General features: G+C 43.0%; 1 protein-coding gene across 6 annotated transcripts in view; it reads right to left on the reverse strand.

The window, feature by feature from the left end:
• The window catches only part of TNRC6C (trinucleotide repeat containing adaptor 6C), a 578100-nt gene that overhangs the window by 291190 nt on the left and 262015 nt on the right, over positions 1-24895 (reverse strand). The window contains exon 1 of one of the 6 annotated variants that reach the window (XM_054047765.1): positions 3092-3118. The exons of the other annotated variants lie outside the window; for them this stretch is intronic. The gene's annotated coding sequence lies outside the window, so the exon portion shown is untranslated. Of the gene's footprint in view, positions 1-3091; positions 3119-24895 lie in introns of those variants that run through there. 6 annotated transcript variants of the gene reach the window in all.

The raw sequence follows: 24895 nt of genomic DNA on the forward strand, positions 1-24895 counted from the left end.
GATTTCTCTAGTGCAGCCCCTGCTCTGGTCACTCAGGGAACAGAAAACTACTCATCCAGTGACCAGTATATTTGCCCTCTACCAGACTCCTGTACCCCACTGGTCTGGGTCTGTCACAATATGTTTCTACCTACAAATATAGACAGAAAAGGAAGGGCAAATTGGAAAGAGTCTCTCGGGTTTTTAATATGACGCCTACGACCATAAAGTGAAATCCTGAACCCATTGAAGTCAATGGGTGTTTTGCTATTGTCACCCTGGATAGTTCAGTCGTAGACAACTACTGCCCAGTGTCAAATCTTCCGTTCCTGAGCAAGTTCACAGAGACATTAGGCGAAGGCCAACAACAAGCTCTTCTAACTGAAGCTAACATTCTCGACCTGATGCAATCTGGATTCAGGCCAAGACATGGAACTGAAACTGCTTCAATGGCACAGATGTAGGATCTCCCGCTGTCAATGAATACAGGGTAGACAACCATTCTCATCCTCCTGGACCTATCAGCAGCATTCAGCCCTGTTGACCATGAGGCAATGCTGTCTTACCTGAGAGAGATGGCAGGGGCCTGGGTGATGTGCTAAAATGGTTTGAGACCTTTCTGGAGAGATGCACCCAATGAGTAGTGATGGGAAACTGCACCTCGACCATTAGACCCCTCACTGATAGTGCTCCACAAGGATCAATTCTCTCTCCTGTCCTTTTCAACATCTACATGCAAACACTACATGAACTGGTCAGATGGCATGGGCTGAAGTGCCAGCTGTATGCAGGGGATTTGCCCAAGGTCACCACGTACGGCCACATTGCTACCACCACGATGCCCCAGTGCTTAGCTACCACAAACATCAAATCTATCTATCCTCCATTCTCTATATTGACTTACTGTTGAATTTCAAACAAAGTTAAGATCTCTGATCTTATCTTTGAGGCACTCCATGGCCTGGGCCGAGGATATTTGAAAGCTTGCTCAAAGCTCCAGGACAAAGACTGTGGTACATTTCTGTGGCACAACAGAACTCTCGACAATAAGGGTAATGCTCACCTGTGTGGGAAACAGAACTTTCTCAGTGGCCTGTCTGAGCCTGTAGAATGAACTCCCCCATGAACTAGGGACCATTGCAAACCTCACCACCTTCCACTACTAGTGCAAGGCACATTTGTTTGACCTTGCTGTCTCTAACATAGCAACTTGTATATTAACCCCCCCTTCCCCCTCCAAAAAAAGGGGGAAGGGGGAATGAGAGAACAAACAATACATGACAGACGTTAGTCACTAAATGCACTACAGGAAGGCGCTCCGATACTACAGTGATCAGTGTGGTATTAGAACTTATATAGAATAGGAGTTTTCCCATTGACTTCAATGGGGCCAGGATTTCACTTATAGTATCTAAGCCCCCCACCCCAAGATACACCTTGAATGCCTGTAGCCTATAAATTTCATTGTAGCTCAGATGTTCTGAGTTTTACTCCATTAAGTCCCAATCCTGCAAAGGGATGCACTGCACATGGTGTGGATCCCTGCATCTGTTCAAAATCTTGTTGATTTCAGTGGCACCCTGCCCATGAGCATGCTTTTGCAGGATCAGGCCCTTAGCTGGTAGCACAGAAAGGGGCCTGATACTAACATTCAGATTTCCCCATTCCATGGACCATCAAGGATATTCAGATCCAAGGTTTGGTTTCAAGCCAAGTTAGAGAGCAGAGTTCACTGCAAAATTTGGGTCTGGATTCTGAACCTCCCAATGACTGCAGGTAGGGGGGTTTGGAATCTGGGTTTGGTACCATCTTTAGTAACCTATTTACAAAGGGGAAACTGTGAACCTTCCAATAGTATCTAGAGAATGACCCCAAAGAAGAGTGGGTTACACAGACAAAAAGGAGATCCGATAGCTGTGGTAACATGCACTGTACCTTTTTTTTATTCTTTATTGAGCTAATACAACCGCCTGCCCCAACATAAGTATAAAAGGAAATATGCTCCCTCCCCATTCCTCTACAGACGCTGCCGCGGTCATGTTGACATATAACAGATTCCACAGCTATAGCTGCTATATCGAGAACTGCCTGTGCCAAGACTTCCTATTGTGTGCCTTGCCCTCCCTCTCCTCTCTCCCCTCCCCTCCTGATATCCAGGAAGAACAGTCCCAGCCTATTACCCAGTCAGTACACATGCTAACACTTCACCCTCATGAATCTTTCATGGCACTCCAGAAGATTGTTCAAGCATACGCCACAGGGCCACTGCAGGGCCGCCTGGATCAGCTAGAGCTGGATAAAATCGGAGAAGGCAGCAGCGGCTCAGCACAGTGCCTGCCAGGTCCAAGTCAGTGAGGGGTGATTAATTGGGACAGGTTTAAGCAATGTCTTCTAGGTAGAGTGCTCTGCAGCCGGCTACACAGAGAGATCCTGCCCGCTATGGCACGTAGCTCCTCATTTGCAATGTTCCGGCTTAGTCTCACAGAGAGGAAAAAACAAAAAAATTAAACCTCAAGCCTTTCAGCAAAGCCAAGCAAGCTAGGAAACAGCAGTTAGCAAACAGGGCTTAGTTCTGCATCCTGGCAGCGTGTGGCTGGCTGGTACCCCGATTAGCACGGCATGTTCATTACAAGCACCACGATGGGCTCTATTCCATCAAACCACATACAAAGCTTTCCTCCCCCTCCACATGCAAACGGGTGGGCACTTTGTACCAGGAGGGGTGGAAACAAAGAACATCGGGTTTGAATTCTCATGCTCATTTAAAAATATCAGCAGGAACTGACCCTCTTTATGGTGTGTTTCTGAGTTATGTAATTCGGCAGCCGAACTGGAGGGCAGCCCTTGATCCCGAAAGGCAGCATGCGACTCAGGAATCAAGTGCCACAGTGAATTAGCTTATGCGTCTGCAAAGGCAGGCGAACGATGGCCAAATCCTCCCAGCCCCCATCTCCCCCCAAACATCTTCAGAGCCTATACATGTTTGTGCAGCACTCAAAACAACAACAAGAAAAAAATTATTCCTCCAAATCACCCCTCTCACCAGTGAATGAATAAATACAAAGCTGTATCGAAGCACAGAAGACATCGGTGATAGCTCAGGACAACGTACCTTATTCAGGGAGTAATGACAAAGCCAGAGCTATGGGTGTTGTTTTGCTTCTTTTGCCTTAGATTCAGATTGTAAACGAGGGGCAGAACTAACCATCTCTAGAGGTTGACCCTTCCCCCGCCCATTTGAAAACTATTTAGTCCCTGCCTCCTCAAGTAATTGACAAACATCCAGACCAATTGCACCATACACTGCTCCTTTGGGGCTACGAAGCCACATTACAGGTAGGGCCTTTGCTACACATTGCACAGGTCTTTTAATGCCACTGACATGGACCACTCACCAGTGCAATGTGCATATCTCACACCCAGACTTAGAGTTTAACGTGTTAATGTGAAGAATGACTTATACAGTGAAGGATGCCTCTCAGTATCAGTCTGGCATCAGAATAAGAACACTGCAAGATGATCCTAGAATTATGTCAATAGGGTTATTCGAAGAAACATTGGAAATGCCATATTACCTACAAACAGTATCCCATCTTTGACAGTAGCCAGCACCAGATGTTTCACAGCAAGGTGCAAGAATCTCTGTAACAGACCATTATGGAATAACCTGCCCAAGGGGAAGTTTCTTCCTAACTCCAAGATATTAGTGAAGCATGAGTGTTGTGAATGCAGTTGTGAATACTCTCATTCTCCAAATACATTTATAATGGTTTTTGAATCACGTTTATCCTAGGCCTCAATAAAATATTGTAGCAATGAGTTCTATGGGTTAATTATGTCTTGCATAGAAACTATTTCCCTGGTCAGTTTTAAATTTGCTGCCTTTCAACTGGATTGAATTTCTCCTTGTTTTTGTATCATAAAAAAGGGTGAATAGGCATTCCCGATTTGCTTTATATACACACCACTCACTGTCGCCACACATCATCTCCTCTCTAAGCTAAACGGTCCCCATCTTTCAACCACTCTTCATATGCAAGCCTTTCAATGTCTCAATCCCTATTTCTGCTATATCTTTTTGAGATTGTTTGCCTGGAAATGAACACAGTATTCCAGGCAAGGCCATATTATTGATTTATATAATAGCATTATAATATTCTCAGCATTATTTTTAATCCCACTCTTTATACTGCCTATCTTTGCTTATCTGACGGCCGTTGCACATTCAGAGCAGAGATTTTCACTGAGTTGTCCACATAGACACTCAGGTCTTTTCCTTGAGCCATTACAGTTAATTTAGAAACCACCAGTATGTAGGAGTAGCTCAAAGGTTTCCTTCCACTTGGCTTTACTCTGCATTTGCCAACAATGAATTCCATCGTCAAGCGTGCTGCCCAGTCACCTACCTTTGCTTGGTCCCTCTGAAGTTCCTCATTGTCTTCCCTAGTCCTGGCTAACCTAAGTAAATTTGGGCTGCTTGCAAACGTTGCTACTTCGTTGTTCATATTCTTTTTCAGCTCCTTAATAAATATATTACACAAGACTAGAGCTCCCAGGGATCCAAATCCTGTAGGTCTCTTGCATTACAGCCAAACTTACTTTAATATAAATTTATAAACCTATTACAATACATCACATACTTAAACTATAAGAAAAGATACACTATACACACACAAGCAAGCAGGTTAGTCCTATAGACTACACGGTTAACCTTTGACTATGATGGAAATTGACCATTTATCCCTTCTCTTTGTTTTCCCTCTCTTAACCAGTTTCTGATACATGACAGTATTTCGCCTTTAACTTCATGACTTCTCTAACAGTCTCTTAGGAAGAACTTTGTCAAAGGCTTTGTAAAAGTCCAAATCAACTAGATCATCCATTTCTCCATTAATCCACTCTTTCAACAAAAAGCTTGTTTTCTTTCCCTTCATCCTTCTTGATATAATTGACTATATTCGAGACCTCTATCCTTGAGGATAATTCTGGAGGGCTTGTTTCTCCCCAACCTTGGTTTTATTGTCCCTAGGGTGTAGAATTGATCTCCTTAGATGAATCCCCCAGCCCTGCCTCCATCCATTTTTCAAAAGGACTGAAATAATATATTCTTTCCTGAGAGATTTTCTATTTTAATCAGTATCAACTGTTCTGTAGGATACCTGCCTTCTTGCATATTTTTTGCAATGGTAAAACTTCATTAGGCTTTTTAGATGTGTTATTTTTAGATTATTTAGTTACTATTTTAAAAATACACTACTATCCATAATAATAAATTTTAACTATAAGTGCAGAGCCCTGAGAGCCTTGGTGGGGGACTTTTAAAGTATAAAATAACAATTCACAATAAATAATAATAATAAATTATTATTGCTGATAACAAGGAAATGTGCTATATTTTCATACGCTCTAGACCACCTACAGCTCACAAAATATAATGGGAAACATTAAGCGTTTAACTGGTTTTATACATTTCCTCCCCCACCTCCACTCCCCATGTTCTGTAATAGATTTACAAACAGTATAAGGGAAAAAAAAATCTTCCCTTATAAGAATAGCATCAAAATTCTTCTCAGCTTTCCAGCTGCTGAGTGTTTCTGAAGCCTTCAGTGAAATGCAATTAGTATCTTTTACCGCCTGCCTTCTGGGGATAGTGACATTATTATCTTATTGCAGTTTCACCTTGACATGCAGATCACAAGGCAGAGAGCTGGATTCTGTCTCGAGACGGCTTGAAATGTGGCATTTCCACAGATGGCTCAGTGATTTGAGAAAAAGGAGAAAGAGAAAAAAGCAAAGCGAGCCATTTTCTAGCTTTATAGATATCAGCTTTAAAAAATTATTTAAAAAAAGAGAATTAGAAATTGAAAAAAATCACACACATCAGCTCTTTGCAGGACAAACAAGGGAAAGAAATAGGGTGAGGGGGTGATGCAAAAGGCTTTTCAAAATCCTTCCCAAGCTAAACCCCAGCACTAGATGCTGTTGTGAAAGTACCAGCATTTGGGTTTAGGCTTATGTAAGGACCCCCTTTTTCCTCAACCCAAACCCTCAGCATATTTCAGTTCCATATGGACATATTCACAGATTTTTCTTCTCACGGGAGGAGGAGAGAAGAGAAAGAAAAAGAATAATTTTATATCCTTTCAAAAAAATGATCATAGAGACATGATCTGCAACTCTTTAACTACACCAATGGGTCATCCCTGCTAAATGATGAGCTGTCTAATGTGTAATATTTGCCTCTTTAAGTAGTGGGTTGATGGGTTTTTTTTGTTTGTTTTGTTACATTAAACTTCAGGTTGCATAGCCTGAAAGAATGGGCTTTCTGAACAGCAAAAGCAGAGTAAGTCTAAGGTGTGTGCACACGCATGCATGCATGTCCTTCTTTAGTTTAAGAAGAGTCTCTCGTGACTCGGAGACCGACACAGCCTTGTGGAGACCTCTAAGGAAAGAGTCTATCCTCACATACACAGCCTTATCTCAGCCTGCCTGCTTCCAAGCTGACCTTTAGAAGCAGTAATTTTCATTTGCTTTCAGTGTCCTTGGATTTGAACTCGCATCCCAGCAGGAGCGAGCTCAGAACACCAATGAGTGAGTGGGACACTGTGTATGAAAGGAGGTGGGGTTTAAACATTATTTAAAAGTGGGCTTACAAGTCTGGCAACTTCAATAGGTGATGTGAAAATTTACTGTTGTGAGGAGGGGCTATTACTGTCATCATCCAAGGTCTTTCCTGACTTTGGTGGCAGACATGTTGGCTTCTCAAGTCAAGCTGTCTGTTTTTCTCACATTTTGGCAGCATGTGTGCTTGCATCTGGAAGGAATTTCATTACAATTAAAGGTGAGAAGTGGCCCTTCACTCACCCGTCATAGCTTGAAAGAATTTTTTTTTTGGTCACTTGTGGTCCTGAAAGTTGATGGACATTGTCTCTCCTTCCAAGAAGAACGTGAATGGAATTCAGTCTAGAAGGGACACCCTCCCCCTTTCTTTAGACACAGATATTAAGTTTAACAGATGATGTCTGGCCAGAATACACAAAAACTGCAGCAGCACGCTTCGGCCTGCCTTTGATTCACTTACACTGGTGTAAATCAGGAGCAACTCTATTAACCTCAATGTAAATCTGGCATGAGAGCAGAATCAGGAATGTCCTGAGATATGTAGCGTGATAACTGACTATTGAGAAAATGGTGCTGCTTGTGAATAAGTCAGCTGAAGATCTCACTGCTTCTCCGCCGCCCGTCAGCCTATTTTTTCTTATTACTATTAATTAATAGCAATCCTCTGCATTCTACGATAATGAAATACCCTTCGGAAACCAGCAATAACTTCCATATATATGAAATCACCCACTCTTAAAGAAGGTGAGATAAGAAGCTTCAAAACGTTGAGAGCGAGGGTTTGATTTGAACATTTATTCCAAGCTGGGTTGGAGAGTGCTCTGGAACAGCTTCTCTTTTATAGGAATATAGGACTGGAAAAAAACTCCTGGGTTATTGAGGCCAGGTAACTCCATCATATACTCTCTGAGAGGCTGATACTTCCAATTCTGGTTGGCAATGTGGAGAGAACAGTTCCTCTCATAGTACTTGGGCACTTCCAGTTCTTATCCCACCTAAAACCACCCTAAGTGAAGAGGCGCAAAAATGGAACTAAAAGGTTATCAGAACATTCCGCATGTTTCAAGATTGGCTCAAATTCAATTCTACAAATAAGAGAAGTTCTAGGGACTGGTGGGGAATGGAGGGGGAGAAGGAAACTATTCATATTTTAAATGAACTGGTTTGCCAGTTCCCAGCTCTGAGACCAGATCTACCCAAATCTCTTAGGTCTGGTCTATACTACCAGCCTGAATCGGCGGGTAGAAATCGACCTCTCGGGGATCGATTTATCGCGTCCCATCGGGACGTGACAATCGATCCCCGAATCGGCGCTCTAACTCCACCAGCAGAGGTGGTAGTAAGCGCCGCCGACAAAAAGCAGCAGAAGTCGATTTTGCCGCTGTCCTCACAACTGGGTAAGTCGGCTGCAATACGTCGAATTCAGATACGCTATTCACGTAGCTGAATTTGCGTATCTTAAATCGACTCCCCGCTGTAGTGTAGATGTACCCTTAGAGTCTCACTCTGTAAAGTTAGATTTCTGTAATGAAAAAATCTACTGTTTGTACTGTCTAAAACTCAGCTCATAGGGGGCTGTGAGATCCTTTTCTCTGGTTTCAGATCACCTGGATCCTCATGGCTTGACTCTCAGGTATGCACAAACTCAGTAACTCAGAAACACTCTGCATCTAAATCAGACTGTCAAGTTTCATGAAGCAAACCCATCAACTGGCCACGGTATGCTCAAATTTACAGATGGACCAAAGCCACCATAATCATATCTGAATTCAAACTTCCTCACAGTTTGATTTGGCCCATTATAAAGTTAAGAGACAACTGCAAGCATGGTACCAGGATCAGAACCTCGCCACAGTTCAAGGCTATTTACATGCAGGGTTTTGATTCAGTCAATTCTCTGCTTGATACTGGACCCAATTATGAACCTTAGCATGAAACTTTCAATGACTATAGACTGGATTCCAAGTTTATAATGAAACACAGAAGCCAGGAGAGTTTGGTGTCTTCTAGATTATATAATAGAAGGTTTGTCTGGCTTTGGTGAGTCTTATGTCCTGTAGCCACAATGAGATGAATATATGTTCTGTATACTCTGTACCTGTAAGGCCCCTGACTCCACTCCCACAACAACTTCCTGAGGACACGCAGCCAAAGATGGGACTGAAGGAGCTGCTGTTAGCAGTTTGGTGAGCATCTCCTGTTTTCTATTTAGATCCATTTCCGGCTTATTGTTTATTTCTGACGTTTGTTTATTTTAAGCCCAAATGGCAAGTGTGTCTACTAAATTGAGCTCCTTTTCCACACACGCATCAGCTCAGTTTCTTCGCCTCTTATGATGAGGGGTTCACTGACCAATGATTGGTACAGTCATTTGTTAGAAGCCTAATTTGTAGTGACCTTATTCTCATACAGCAGGTGGGTTTGGGGCTATTAAAGAGAAGACATGACAGGAGTTAAGATATCTCCAAAATCTTTATGAATTTATCATTTAAAAAAAAGAGAGAGAGATAGAAAGGGTGTTGGTTTTTTAAAACACAGTAAAATATATTAAATAGGTGAATTGGTAACAATGGATGATGCTAATTAGAGATTCCATAAAGCAAGTGGCTAATTTCCAAAGAGAGTGGTGTGAGGCACAAGAAAAACATCTCGACAATTTACAGCTTAACCAGTTTTTATTTTCTCTTTATTGCTGTCACCAGGATTAACAAATGCAAAGTATTTATCCCATTTTATTGGCAAACGCTTTTAGTACTTTAGTGCGTTAATGTAAATTTTGAAAATTTATTCGTTGTTGTTTTGCGGTGAGTTTTTTGGGGTCTTTTTGGTTTTCTATTCCAAAATCTGAAGTTCTAACTTTTCAAGATAGGTTTATGAGTTTGTCAGTTAGGGTGTGACTGTACCTGCTCTAGCAAAGACATCTCTCATCTCTCATTAGGGACAGCATCAATAGACACATTTAATCTTTTATTAATTATTATTATTATTATTAAGGAAGAAAATCCTCTGGATTATAATAATCCTTTCCTAAAAAGATCCATATGCTAAATGGAAATGGATCAAAAGTGATGATAAAAATGTTACTTTCAAGATTCTGAGAGAGCATCAAAGGAGAAAAATTAAACAGAAATTAAACAAGAAACATTTCATTTTGTGGGCTTTTTCTGTATCTACTTATGTGTACTATATGTAGCACCTTCCACCTGAGGATCTCAAACTGCTTCACAAACAGTAATTAGGCCTCAGAACTCCCCATCAAGTAGATGTAACAAAACATGCTACTGCAGTTTGCCTTGATCTTGTTGGTTTGATTCCATGTTGACTTTTAATCGCTCCGGACCAGTTTCCTGCCAGGATACATCTGGTGAGTTGGTCTTAGTGCTGCTCTACGGTTGCAATAAAGTAGCCGAATGTGCAAGTCTATTAAGTTGGGAGTCCTCGAAACATATCAGTAGGGAAAAGATTGATCCCCCTTGGAAGCCCTCTCTTGTGCTCTGGGAATAGGGTTCTTTCAGTAGCTCTGGACCAATAGCAACAGGAGTTCCAATATATACATTTCGATTGCTGATTTATTTAAAGAAAAATGTAGAACGGATGGGTTATTGTTTCAGGTGCTAGCCTGGGAAATAGGAGACTTGGCTTCAATTCTCTGCTCTGCCACAGACATTTTGGGCAAATCACTTAGTCACTCTGGGCCAGATTTATAAAGGCAGATACGTGTCTAGGAGGAACTCCCATTGAAAGCCAGGCACCTAACCTACTTGGGCACTTTTAAAAATCCCACTAGGTGCCTATCTGCATCTGAAAATCTGTTGCCCATCTGTAAAATAAAGATAGTAGCACTGCCCAACCTCATAAGGGTGCTGTGAAGATAATAAATATACTACATATTATGAGGAACTCAAATACTATGCTAACAGGGGCCATATATCTCTTAGATCAGTGGTACTCAACCTGCAGCCCACGGGCCGCTTGTGGCCGAATCAGCACATAGCTGCAGCCCATGTGACATTCTCAGGGCCATAGAGGTAGTATTGGATGCGGTCCACATAACACATTGTGGGCCAAATATGCGTCCCACAATGGTAAATAGGTTGAGAACCACTGCCTTAGATAGATAGCTGTTTAGCTGAGAACCATCCTCTAATGTTCTTTCGCTGTGAAACACAGCACCTTCCACCACTGCTCTGTTTAAACAAGTCATCCAGGACTTGAGTCCCAAAGTGGAGGTGCCGGCCAGTGCACTGTGGAGTGGATGGGCTTTATCAGCATCTTTACTCCAAAGCGAAAGTCCAAAGCTTCCACTTTTTTGGTAGAGATCTGCCACTAGTCTTTCCCATTTTCCCATCACTGGCCCCATAATGGTACACAATATCCTAATCTCACTCGGATCCAACAGAGGCTCTGAGGTTAGGTAGATAGGCCCAGTTTCATCATTGTGCAGATTAGCTCGTCCTTCCAAGGGTTATGGTAACAGTTATGATCAATATAGTCATTAATAGGCTCAAACCCGTGTAGTTGTGTGTGCTCAGCACCTTTCTAGACATAGCATTAAAACTGGAAAACTTTGGCCTAGATTTTTAAGGGTATGTAGGTATTGCTACGTTCAGTGTGAAAACTAAAGTATCTTTGAAAGCATAAATTAGAACAGAAACACCTAGGATAAAAGATCCTAAGAAAACTGGTAGCCACTAGCTACTGTCTTAGCATGAAGACAATTATAACCATTGTAAAGAGCACGATCTTGTGGTAAAGGGTAGTTTCGCCGCATGACAAAGCCCCGCTTGTTCTTCACAGTCTCCTGATATGAAATCATGCTTGTTACTCTTGCGTTTTAGTTCACAGGCTAGAAGAATCCCTGGGGACACGAGGCAGAGAGAGCGAGTGAGAGAGAGGCACACACATACACACACACACAATACACACACAGTGCTGAAGCAATATTATTTCAACTTGTTTTGGATCAGGTGCCATTCTGCAACTTGCTCCAAGCTCTGAAGATAGCAGAGCCTTTTTGTGTTGGTCTCAGACTTTGGGAAGTGAATGGCACAAACGTACAGCAGCGAGAGGAGGGTAAGAAAGGCACCCACCCCACTGTGCAGGGCAGAAATGTGATGACTGCCCCAGCTTCAGGCTTGTTTGTTTGAGGATTCAATGGCCTAGAGCAGTGGTTCTCAAACTAGGGCCGCCGCTTGTTCAAGGAAAGCCCCTGGCGGGCCGGGCCAGTTTGTTTACCTGCCACGTCCACAGGTTCGGCTGATCGCAGCTCCCAGTGGCCGCGGTTCGCCGCTCCAGGCCAATGGGAGCTGCAGGAAGTGGTGCGGGCCGAGGGATGTACTGGCTGCCGCTTCCCGCAGCCCTCAGGGGCTTTCCCTGAACAAGCGGCAGCCCCAGTTTGAGAACCACTGGCCTAGAGGATCCAACTTCAGTTTTTGCTAGCCTGAAAAACATTTTCCCAGACCCACCTTGACAATGATTTTTTCCCGACTCTCTATCCTCCCAAACATCATTTTTGTCTCCAGGATTGCACCACTCTGTGCCTTCATCTGAAGGAACAACACAATTTCCTTGTTCTATTTACAGCTTTATGGATAGCGGTATTCACTTTTTAGAATACTGGTCCATATCTGGTGACCAAGGCGAGGAAATAAAGATCAGTCTTTTACCAGCCCTTTTGTGTATCACACTTATTATACGACCCTATCTCGGGGGGAACATCAGCTAAACTCCCACCTCTCAGAGCAGATAAAATCCTTAGGCTTGTTACTATTGTTTTATTGGACTCTCTTTTGATGTAAAGAGGATGGATAAAAATAACTTTGTCCGAACTGTTCTGCTATTTATACACCTTCAAGTCAACAGTGTGACGGTTACCTGCCTGTGAGTTGTGCTAAAGCTCACGACATAATTTGGCCATATTTGATCTTGTTATATGTATGTGGGAGAGGAGCAAAGTGAGAGCTATACAAGAGGCCTGCAAGGAGATAGGGCTAAAAGAAAAACAAATTGTGTTAAAGATGAAGGGGGAGATTTTTCAGAGGCACAAATGGCAGTTCGGGGTCTAACTTGCAGAAAAAGTCAATGGGTGTTAAGCACTGAACTGCTATTTGTGCCTTTGAAAATACATTGGTCTTAATGCAGAGTAACCCCAAGAGTTATTCTTAGGGGCCCCAAGCAGGAAGCCACAAAGGCTGAATACACCCCATCACAAAGACTTGGTACATTCCTTATAAATAAACAAGACAGCATCAAAGAAAATACGTGGCTCCATCATCAATTTCTACTTCCAACTGGGACATTCCCAGGGCCCCAAACTTTGAGTAGCCACTTGGTGAAAAAGAGGTAACAGAATATTCATGAAGTCCATAAAAGCATATCATCATCAGTTCAGAAACGCCTGGGAGTTTTTCCTGAATCTGGCTAATGCCAGGAACTTTGTACTGTAACAAAACCTGACCTGCGGCCACCCAAAAATAAATGAAAATTATCAGCAAATCATTGTCCATTAGCTTCAGTGGGAAGATTCCTCCATTAAGAGAATAACTGGTGGGAAAAACTCATTTCCACTACAGCAAAAAATAATAAGTTCAGATAATGCAAATATAATTCACAAGAAAGTTTGAACTATGCTCATTTGCTTAAAAATTACCCATTAACTACTGCATGCTAATTATCCAACTTTTTTTGTTTTGTTTTTATGAGAGAGATTCATTCATTTTTAAACAAAATAAATGCCCAGAAAATCATGCCACCCACTTCAATTATGATCAAAATAACCATCTCTATGATAAGTTAAAGCAGCAACAGCAGCCCGGAGAAAATGTATTCTGAAGATAATTCATTACTGAGCACTTTGTCTTCCCTTCCCTTAATAAACTAGTCATGTTTTTCACTTAATAAACATGGAAAATATTGGGGTATTTAATAGGGTAATTTGTACTACAACTCCTGTAAAGATGTTTTGATTTTATTTTTTTGTGGTTCATAAAGCTCTAGTTTTGGAGTATATGTGGACAAAGGGACTTTGACTTCTCCATTTTTTCATTTCCGGATTACTCACTAGAGATCCAAGACTCACTCCCTGATTCTGAATGGAGGTCTACGTGGAATTTGAGGGCTAGGATGGGTAATTAGGTTTGTCAAGTTATTCCACAAAAGGCAGTAAGATATATGGTATGATTTTCAAAAATGCCTAAATGACTTTGGAGCCTAAATCCCATTGACTTTCAATAGGAGTTAGGCTCCTGATTGCCTAAGAGTATGTCTACACTGCATTGTAAATCTGGGTCTGTGGGACCTGCGCTTGTGGACGTGGTGTTTCCAAGTCCAGGCTTGAATTTTCCCACTGTATTGTAAACCTGGGTTTACAATTGCTAGACCTGGGTCTCAGAATCATGCTAACGTGTGCATACCTCACTACGCAGACCTTCTGACTTGGGTCTGCATGCATCCACACTACAAAATGACAGGGCTCGGACCCGAGTCTCGGGGGGCTCAGTCTCTGATCCCCCTCACCCCCACAGCAGGGTCCTAGGACCCAGGTCCTGATTGCTTGCTGACCCAAGTCAGACAGATTTGTGTGTGGACGGTAGGGGGGATTGGGCTCACATCTGAGACTACAGTGTAGACATAATCTAAGTCACTTTTGAAAATGGGATTTAGGCACTTCTGCAATTGTTAACCCTACACTAGGAACACAGCTCTTCCAGATGGTTTGAATGGATGGATCTCTTGGTATGGGGTGTGTGTATGTGTGTGGGGGGATAAAATAGTTATCTTTATTCAGTTTTTAAATAAAAAGCGCTGCATAAAGGAGAAATTAGATGGACTAACAAGGTTCTAAAAACCACACTGATATCTATCAGAGTAGCAGCCGTGTTAGTCTGTATCCGCAAAAAGAACAGGAGTACTTGTGGCACCTTAGAGACTAACAAATTTATTAGAGCATAAGCTTTCGTGGGCTACTACCCACTTCTTCAGATGCATATAGAGTGGGACATATATTGAGGAGATATATATATACACACATACAGAGAGCATGAACAGGTGGGAGTTGTCTTATCAACTCTTAATTGGCCACTCTATATGCATCCGAAGAAGTGGGCAGTAGCCCACGAAAGCTTATGCTCTAATAAATTTGTTAGTCTCTAAGGTGCCACAAGTACTCCTGTTCTTTTTACTGATATCTAGTCTAGCTACAAAGATGGGATGCAGCCATATTTATTACTTGCCATTTACGCCTAGGCAAGTGACCTTCTGTTTATTGTGCAAAACTTACTTATTTTGTTGTTACCTTGTCTCCTGATTCTACCCATTCCCCCATTTGTCTGATTTAGTCACCTGTAGCATCCTAGTCAGGAAACTACATTGTAAACTCTCTGGACCAGGAACTGTCTTTTCTGTTACTTGTTTGGCATCCCTACTGCTATACAAATAACCATACAATAATATTAAATAATAATATATACATATATCTATACTCACATAAATAAAAACAGTGCTACACTTGCAGATGGGTCTCATCTTGTTCTCAATGAAGACAATCTCAGAACTCCCATGGACTTCAATGGGAACAGGACTGAGACCCAGTACAGACTGCTGGATGGCTAAAGATACCACGGATCCGATACCCTTTCAAGGGGAAATTTCAGGATCCTTGGCATCCAGAGGGAGGTGCCTACAGGCTACAGGCCAAAATTTTCAAAACTGGTCTCCACGTTTGGGGGTCTCCGTTTTGGGGTGTCCATCCTGAGACATCGAGGGCATGATTTTCAGCCATGTGGAACATCCACAGCTCTGAATGAAGTTGGTGGGAGCTTCACTGGCTCACTACCTCTGAATTCAGCCACAGATGCTTCAACTTGGGTGCTCAAAAATAGAGGTCTGAGCAGGAAATCCAAAGGAGCCAAAAGCAGTCAGTCAACACCCTGGTGGTGTTTGACAACTCAAGGGAGTTATTTACCCAAGGTCAGTTGCAGACCCAGAAATGGAAGTTGGGAGTCCTGACTCCCAGAACCTTGTTATAACCACGTCAGGGGCCAGAGGTTTCAAACCTTTTGGAGCCAGCACGTTCCAACTCACCATCCACTGACCTGTTAGCAGTTGCCAGAACTGGAAGCTCAACTTTGGCAGAGGACTCCAGTCCTGGGCTCTGACTGGTGAAACTCTGAGGGTCCTGACTGGTTCCCTGCTTCTACTTAAACCAAGCAGAGGAACAGGAAGTTATCTGTGCTTAGGACTGTCTCCTTTGTGCTACCTGCTTCTTGACTCTGACCTTCTGCTATCCTGACCCTGCCTACCTTTTGACTTTGGGCCTCTGACCTGTCTCAATCTCTGATCTCCTGGTAACCTGTCTCCTGACATAAGACTCTTGGTCTACCTGCTGCCCTGTCTCAGTTTCTGGTTGCCTGGTATCCAGACCCAGACTGCCTCCTGGCTCCCAACTCCTGCTCTGACCACTAAGTCAGACCACCCACCTCCCAGTTGTGACAAACCACTAATTGCAGCCTCCTGGAATGAAAGCTCTGGGCTGAATCCCCAGATCCAAATGCCCCTGAAGATATCTCCTGCCTATTTTACATTGGTCAAACCAAACCCCCAGCCCCAATTCAAACCATCCAAAATTTTGGCCAAGTTGGGACGTTGAGCTTTGCCTCTCACAGCCCTTTACTAGAAGTCAAAATAGGACTGAAGAAAATGGTTTTATCATTTAATCTGCAAATGTGTCCCAGGTTTCCCCTCCCCAACGGATTACTTTTCCTTGATTTCATCGTGCTCAGAATGTGGATGCCCATTGTCTCACTGAACAATGAAACCCTGCTGAAGGGCATTGTTTGGTGAAGGTGATTTCCAAAACAACAAGAGAGATTTGGAAATATAAAATGTGAGGCCTGAATCTGACCTCCATTTTACACCTGGGTAACAATTAACTTCAGCGGCATTACTCCTCATGTACACTGGCACAAATGAAAGTAGAATTAGGCCCCTGGCACCTTAGGATGAGGATTTGTTCACATTGTCACAAGGGTAAGGTGGTAAAAGCCATACCAACTGGTGCCAGCTCTTTTCCAAGGCCAAAACAGGTGCTTTCCCCTGAATAGGCGCCCATCTGTGTCACCCAACTCTAATTAAGCATCTGTTCTCCAAGAGGCTAACAAGTTCTTTTGCTGGTAATCCCAAACAGCTTGCCAGCATTATTTATAACACAACTACATGGAGTCCCCTCTCTGGTTGGAGTCCCTTCATTGTTAGAATAAGATCTAATGGCATCATTATTATAAAACACACATAAAATAGAACCCAACTGTACTCAGTATACATGGAAATCCCTACGATTTGAATTCATACAGCTTTATTCAGAAAAAGACTTAACGAGACAGGTTGTCACTGGGCATCAAAGGATTTGGGATGATATTTAGGATAACAGTTTATAGACATGGAGCAAATCCTATTATGATACCAAATAGCCATCAGGCTGTCACGGTGGCAGGTATAGTGCACATCTGAACCGGGATGCCAGCCACGAGCCTGGTCATCTGAGATAAATTGTACATCACACTCCGTTTGCCCTGTGTTAGACAGGGAATTGAAAGGCTTTCATGTGCATCAGCAGCTGGCAGTTACAGAGCACTGATAGCATCTGCCTCTTCCTCTGCTCTGCAATATCCCTGCATGTGCCCGGTGCTCATAAAGGGAATCTGCTAATAAAGGATATGGAATTGGATACACCTGGGATTCCCAGAATGCCACAATAAGAGACAAAACGAGGTATGCCAGCCACCGGAGCAACAGGGGTGTTAACCGAAGCTTTCACTTGGGGTGTCTGGCCCTACCTGAGAGCCCTCTGACCCCAAGCAATACTAGTGAAGTCTTAATAAGGCCCAGATACTGCTTCACAAAGGGGCTGATCCAAAGTCCACTAGATCGGGAGTCTTTCCGTGAACTTCAGTGGTCTTTGGGTTAGGCTCAGAGGCTGTTAGATCAATAGAAATGGAAGAAAAGGAGGACTGAGGTCACCAATCTTCCAGTCAGAGGTGGTGAACTGTTTAAACCTGAGTGCATTCAGACCCCAAGAAGGGTCTCAGACCCCATGGGGTTGAGCCCAGTGTTCAGCCCAAATAGACACCATATCTATTTATATAAGTCAGAGCCAATGCCCACTGAAGTCAATAGGAATCTTTCCTCTGACTTCCATAGGTGCTGAACTGGGCCCTAAGTAAGGAAGAATCACCTTGGTTAAGGGTCTTATCCCATTTATACCCTGGGTTACCCTTATTATTCAACTGCCGGCATATAGCAGTACAAATACTATCTCCAGGATCCTCCTTCAGCCTCCAATACAGCAACAAATTTAGCAGAGAAAAGATTCCCTCCCTCCCCCCCGCCATCTCTCTTTCTTTGTTCATTCTTTTATCTCAGCAGTCCTCCAAAGTCTATTAGCTCTATTGCTAACAGCAATGCCCCCTGCTAGTATATATCAGTATGGACCTTCTAATTTTCTGTTCTCCTTGATTCCAGGGGAGCAGCAATGCTCTTCTTGCTTATGCTTTTCAAGATCAGTTACTAGCGGTGCAATTCTAGAATCACCCCAGGCTGGTGCAGTACCCTGGAAACTGAGACACAACCAGTGAGGTATATTAGTGCCACAAGTGAGGTTGCTAGCATGCTGAGAGGCCACACCCATCAGGTCCTCATTGCTGTACAGGAAGCTTAAAGAAATACATAAAAATGTGCTGACCAAGATAAATTTTTCTTGCAAAAAAATCCCTGGAGAGTTCACAGCAGTGACATATAAAAGTGCTGGAAAGTTTACAAAGCAAGGGAGACTTTATAAGGATCTAAAAACACATAAAAAGTAACTAACTTCTGTCTTGCAGCTGCTAAAGGCAATGCCATCTTCTTATGATAATGATAACTTCCACGAGTCACCAGGAGCCACAACACAATTCTTTCTTTCCTTTTCTTTTGTAGTGGTGATTAATCCACCTACTGCAATGGAAACAATCTTAATAGTGCACCATTCTTTTGAAACTTCTGGAGCTAATTTTCACCTCATCACTCTTCAGGTATAAATGGTTCTACTACAAAGAGATACGGAGACAAGCCAGAGTGATAAAACAAAACACCACCAGACACTAATTAAAAGATTGAGATATAGACTATCAGATTAGCTTTTGCAAATAAAATAAAATAAAAATAAAAATAAATAAGAGACAATGTCCAGCAGTCACACCAGGGACTGGAAATCAGGACTCCTGGGTTCTATTCCTGCCTGTGCCAGTGACTCGCTATGTAACTTTGGAAAAGTCATTCAGTGTATGATCCTTCTCTCAGTTATACTGGTGCAAATCAGCAGTAACTCCATAGCTATGAGAGTGCCACAGGTATAAAAACAACACGAGAGAACAAAGTTATGTCCTTAACTTCTATGCCTCAATTTGCCCATCCATAAACTGGATATAACACCAGAGGGGCATTGGGAGAATAAATATTTGTTCATAGAGATTGTTGGGCCTCAATTTGAGATTGCTGGATGAAACCTCAATACATATCATGATCATCATTCTCTAAATTAAATCAAACAGCGTTATAATAAAATCTACAGCTGTTGTGATCTAAGGAGTGAAAAGATGGGCAGCATAATTATCTGTTTGGGGTTCATTGTGAAGAAGCAATCAGCTGACAGAGCAGACGAACGATGGCCTAGTTTCAGAGGGGCTAGGAGATGCTTTCAATCTAATCAAGCTGTCCCAATCCACCCCAGACCTAACTGAGCCCCCAGCCAAATTACTTTAAGCAACCACATGCTTGACTGCCGCTGAGAAACAAGGACGACAAATACTACAAATGGGCTCCATCCAAATCCCTGGAACAGAGCACTCCTATATTTTGGGGGATAGGATGGGCAGAATGAAATCTGGATACAAACGTTGTACACCTCTACCCCGATATAACGCAACCCGATATAACATGAATTCGGACATAATGCGGTAAAGCAGCGCTCTGGGGGGGCGGGAGTAGGGTGACCAAACAGCAAATGTGAAAAATCGGGACGGGGGGTCAGGGGTAATAGGAGCCTATATGAGAAAAAGACCCCAAAATCGGGACTGTCCCTATAAAATCGGGACATCTGGTCACCCTAGGCGGGAGGGGGCTATGCACTCCGGTGGATCAAAGCAAGTTCGATATAACGCGGTTTCACCTATAATGCGGTAAGATTTTTTGGCTCCCCAGGACAGCGTTATATCGGGGTAGAGGTGTACTTTGGGCTCACCTTTACAAATGATTGGCTCAATGTGAAAAGGACATTTTAAATGTATTTGGTATCTTATTAGTGGCAGTATCTCCCCTCCTCCCCAACCTAGCTTTGAAACAAGACATTAAAGTTAGGTCCTTTACACTCCTCACATGCGGTTTATGAAGATGGAAGCAAAAAGACCCATGACTTTTTTTTTTAAATAAGGAATAGGGAATAGCCCCATTGTCCTGGGGAACATTTCTTAGAAAAATGAGTGTTCATGACCCAGGCTGTGTACAAAGTTTCCTGCTAGTTTCATATTCTGTCACAGCAATGTTGCCTTTCTGAGCCTTTTGGAGGTTTAAGGCCAAACCGGATTGGGCTTCAGCACAAATGCACAAAAGGAAGGTCACAAGGAGCCTTCCCACTTCTCGCAACCCCACATAGGTGCTAACCACACAAATGCAGCTCCTGTGGTTTCTTGACAGCAGGGCTTGATCTCACTGGTACTCTTCTGGGATGTAAGCCATCTCAGAAGAAGGACGGATGCAGGGTAATGCCCCACCCCCATCACCCAGCAGGGTTTGCTGGCTGGGGAAGGCAGTGGTCATTACTTAGCATGTGGTGCAGAACTGGGGAGGACTTCCAGACCTTCCAGAGTTGCACTCCACTGCAGGACACTGCCTACTCAGAGTTGTGGTTTAACAGCATAACCTGGTTCTTTGGGGTCCCTGCATATTGAAAAATAACTTCTCTCTCCTCACATCTATTTCAACCCTTGGATTCCTCAGTCCCCATCCCTGCACGTTCCTGCTGTTGTCTCTGTTAAAGAGCCAAAAGCATTACCTTATTGAGAGGCACCACTCACTGGCAAGGAGGGAAGAAGAAGATCATTCTCTGAAGAACTAAAATCCTAATCTTCCTTAAACTGTTTAAGCCCCAGGAGAAGGCCCTTCCAAGGTAGCACCCATTGTCAAGGTCATGCTGATGAGGGTGAGCTAGGCAGAGTCATGGAGTACTTGGCATGTGCTTCAATACCGTGAAAGAGGGTCTCGCAAAGTGAAGATCAAGATTCAGTTAGGCTTCACTCTCCATTATTTAAGTTTATTGCATTCTGCACTCATTAAACACTGGGGTGAAAGGGCTGCAGCAGGATGAGGCATCAGGGGAGTAAAGACACCAAAAAGCTGTGTGAGGAATCCTGATATTCCTAGGCACTGTCAGGCTTGAGAACCAAAACTTTTCCGTCCCGTTCCCAAGAGCAGCCAGCACAACAATGTGTCTCAAAGAGGTGGCACAGTCCTTTGGGTTTGCAGCATCGTAGACAGCATGATCAGTGGGTCCATTTTCCAGACACACATCTCTCATATTTCAACAGCGCTTTCCATTCCAAAAGGATCCCAAAGCACTTTAAAAGGTATAGCAACCCTAGGGCCTTAAAACCCTGCCTCTCATACAAGGGATATCCTGGCCTACATTGTGAATTCCATTGAATAACTTTGAGTTCTTGTATAAAACACCACCTCCTTTCTGCAGGGTAGGTGGAACAGGAAGGCCCGGGAGTGTATATACACAGGAATCTGCTCAGTCTGCCGCTGAAACGCAGCTATCACTGGGGTAGAACAGGCCCCAACCCCACCACATGACAGGAAAGAACAAGAATGTTAGATCAAGTTGAAAACGTCAGAGCAGCATATGACGTAAGCAAAGTATAAAATTAGTTTGGACAGGATCCTGGGGCTAACACCCCTACTGTTGTGAAAATGCCATGGATTTGGGTCAGTTTTACACCTCATCTGGAAGACGACATTTCCATCAGCACAGTGACCCCCTCCCAACATTACACTGGGGCATCAATTCTGTACTGACCCAGAAGGAAGGGGTGCATTATGGTGATGCACAGGTACCACAGGGGACTGTGTCTGAACCTGCTTAGCTTGTGAACTCTGTCAGCCCACTGGGCACTGAAAGTTCCACAGTGCACTTTATCTAGAGCAAAGAGCACTAACTCTCCATATAGACAAGCCGTTAATCTGTAGCTCATTTCCTTTTCTTGGCTTTTTGGATACAGCCAAATGAAGAATTAAACTAGAGCCTGATGCTGCGCTCACGAACAAGTATGACATATCACCTCACTGCCCCAAATGAACACCAACTTTTAATCTCCCCTTTCTCCTAGAGCTACAGGTTGAAAGCCCAGCGGCATCTTATCCCTTTATCTTTGCCAGGCAGATCAAATGTATAACATAGAGTTAAATATGTGGGTTTTCTTTTGGTTTGGTTTCTTTCACATGATGGTACCTCGCATAAGAGTAGTGTTTTTTACCAGTGCCTTTAGCCAAATTGACCGTCTCCCCACTGCGTGCCACCTCATTGCAATTTTTGCATGTCACGTCTATTGTATGTTTTTGTTGCTCATAATCTGGATCTGTAGCCTAATTCTGCAGCACAGGTCCATCACTGCTTTTACACAGTGTCTTTCAACCCACAGACTACAAAGTGTGGATTTTGTGGAGAGCAGACAAGTTTCAGGCTCACTTGTAAATGTAAAATATTGTTAGTCTAACATCTGTTATTTCCTCCATCTGGGGACTACATCCTGCACCTGAATGTTAGGTGACCCAGAAGTTCCTTTCCAAGTAACTACTGTGATTCTGTCCCCAGGACATTGTATTTGACTCTCTCTCTCTCTCTCACTCAGAGAGTTTCACAGTCTGAGAACTTCCAAAAGGCAAAATTGCGCGTTCTCTCGTTCTCTCTCTCTCTCTCTCTCTCTCTCTCTCGAGAGAGAGAACGCGCAATTTTGCCTTTTGGAAGTTCTCAAACGGTGAAACGTGCTGCAGCACTTCCTGTGGGAAAGGCACATTTTCAAAATACACTGGAATTGGAATTGCTAGATCACTCCTGTGCAATGAGGAAGAGACACTGAATAAATATTTATCTGTCTACACCGCATTTTGGAACAGAAAATTTGAAAAAGCAACAACCTCCAATAAAACTCTCAATCTGCTGAAGCTCTCTGTTACTCAGAAACCTCTGCAGCTTAATAACTTACTGATGTTTGGGCTGATTTTATATTATTTTGAAGAAAGAAATATAATGGGAGGAAAAAGATGGTCTAAAAACATAAGAAAAATCAAAATCGGCCCATCTGTGCCAAATTACTCAGCAATAAATCAGCTGATACTTGCCTGGTTGCTCTGCTACACTTAAGTTATTCCAGTTTCTTTTGTTATTAGCACAGTTGACTTTGCAATACCACAAGTGGTACCAGGGCTTGTGTAGCTGTGCTGCATTGTGTCATGCTGTATTTGGATCAAAGGTCAGAGCGCTGCACTTGAAGAAGATTGCGAGAGATGGGGAACAGGGTAATGATACTAACTTGCTGAATGCATATGTCCAATATCATTGCATTTTCCTGGCTGTCTGATGGTTCAAAGTCCATGGAACAGGCCTCCCCGCAACTAGGGACATTATTTCACTCTACACAGAGATAATGTCCATAAGCAGCTCAAGCTGCCAGCATGCATCATGAGCTAGCAACCGCCAGGCTTTACTAAAAGGGTTTCTCCCAGCTCCTCCGTGGGCTTTATTTTGGGTGCACCGGAATTGTGAGACTTTCACCCTCCCTGACTATAAATTGAGGACCTAGTCCGAGTACCCTTCTAGCTTTTAAACGGTTACTGGCTCCCCAGAAAAGATGGAACAAAATGGCCTTGGAAAGAAGGTTTTTCTCCAGAACATAGGGGTCAAGTGCAAAATTCAGATGTGAATCCTCACCCACACTTTCCCACAGATGGGGCAATTGAATCTGGAGTCTATTAATTATTAGCCCCAATCCCTATGCCTAGTTCCTTATTACACAGGATGTCCTTTAAAAAAAAAAAAATATATATATATATATATATATGTCAACAAGATCAGGAGTTGCGGAGTGCTGCAAAAAGTAGCAAGAAATATTCCAAGTGAATGTAGGTGAGTTGTTGTTGTTGTTTTCTTCTTCTTTAATAATAAAAAAAAAATATCATCATCAGGTGGAGGGTTGCTAAGAAAACAGTCCCTTATTTTTGAAATACAATGTTGGCTACCCTAGTTGTGTCCCACATGGCTGGAAGTCTGGAATTATTACTCACAAGGCCCAACCCCACAGTTTTTACATGCTCATTGCAACTGCTGGGTTTATATGGGATGTAAGTGGTGCATAGACTTTGTGCGGGTTCCTAGGCCAGGGGTGAATTTTGTCCCATGGTGAATAACAGCTGCTGGCTCTGGCTCTGGCTCTGGCTCTAGGTTGAAGAGACCAGTTGCCAAACTTGGGGCACTACATTGTGCAACTAAGAGCTGCATCTAGGCCATCAGATAACAGAACTCAGGCATATTTAACAGGTATCTGAGCATCTAAGTGCCCATCTGAGCATCCAAATGCAGAATGCAGAGACCTAAACTTAGATGCCCATGTTTTAAGGCTGGGCCCTGAGTACTAATGGAAAGAACTTTCAGTTCTATTGAACATTTCCACTCTGTCTGGACTTCTACACAGCACAAAAACTCCCTAACCCTTGTCCCAGCTCATCCAGGGTCCTGTATAAAACCTGAAATGGACTCTTTGGAGAGGGAAGTCATGACAGGGTTTCTACTTCAGTTGGTTCAAAGACCTGGTGAGGTGTATGTGGGAAGGAGCTGTTTCCAGGTCATTCATTCATTCCAACTGTGACGCTGGCTGACCAAGTCATACTAGAGCATATTCAGGCCAATTCACTTGTGTATTAGTATAGACCAAAATGAGTGTAAATATAAGAGTGTATTCAGGTGTTTAAACTTAATGAAAACTAGTGGAATGTAACTTGTATTTTTTTCACTTATCTGTTCCTGTTACAATGTAATAGATGACATTTACATTGTGTATATCCCTGTAACTAAATAACCCTTCAAAGAAATCTTGTGAAATGCTAATGAAGGACATAAGGACTTTAACATAAAATGATAATTTCAAAGCAAGTGGCCATTATGTATGGTGGTTGGAGGTCAAAAGACTAAGTGCATTCCTCACTCACCGTC

Source organism: Malaclemys terrapin, chromosome 13 (genome assembly GCF_027887155.1).
Source record: "Malaclemys terrapin pileata isolate rMalTer1 chromosome 13, rMalTer1.hap1, whole genome shotgun sequence".
In the NCBI taxonomy this organism is placed as follows: Eukaryota; Metazoa; Chordata; order Testudines; family Emydidae; genus Malaclemys; species Malaclemys terrapin.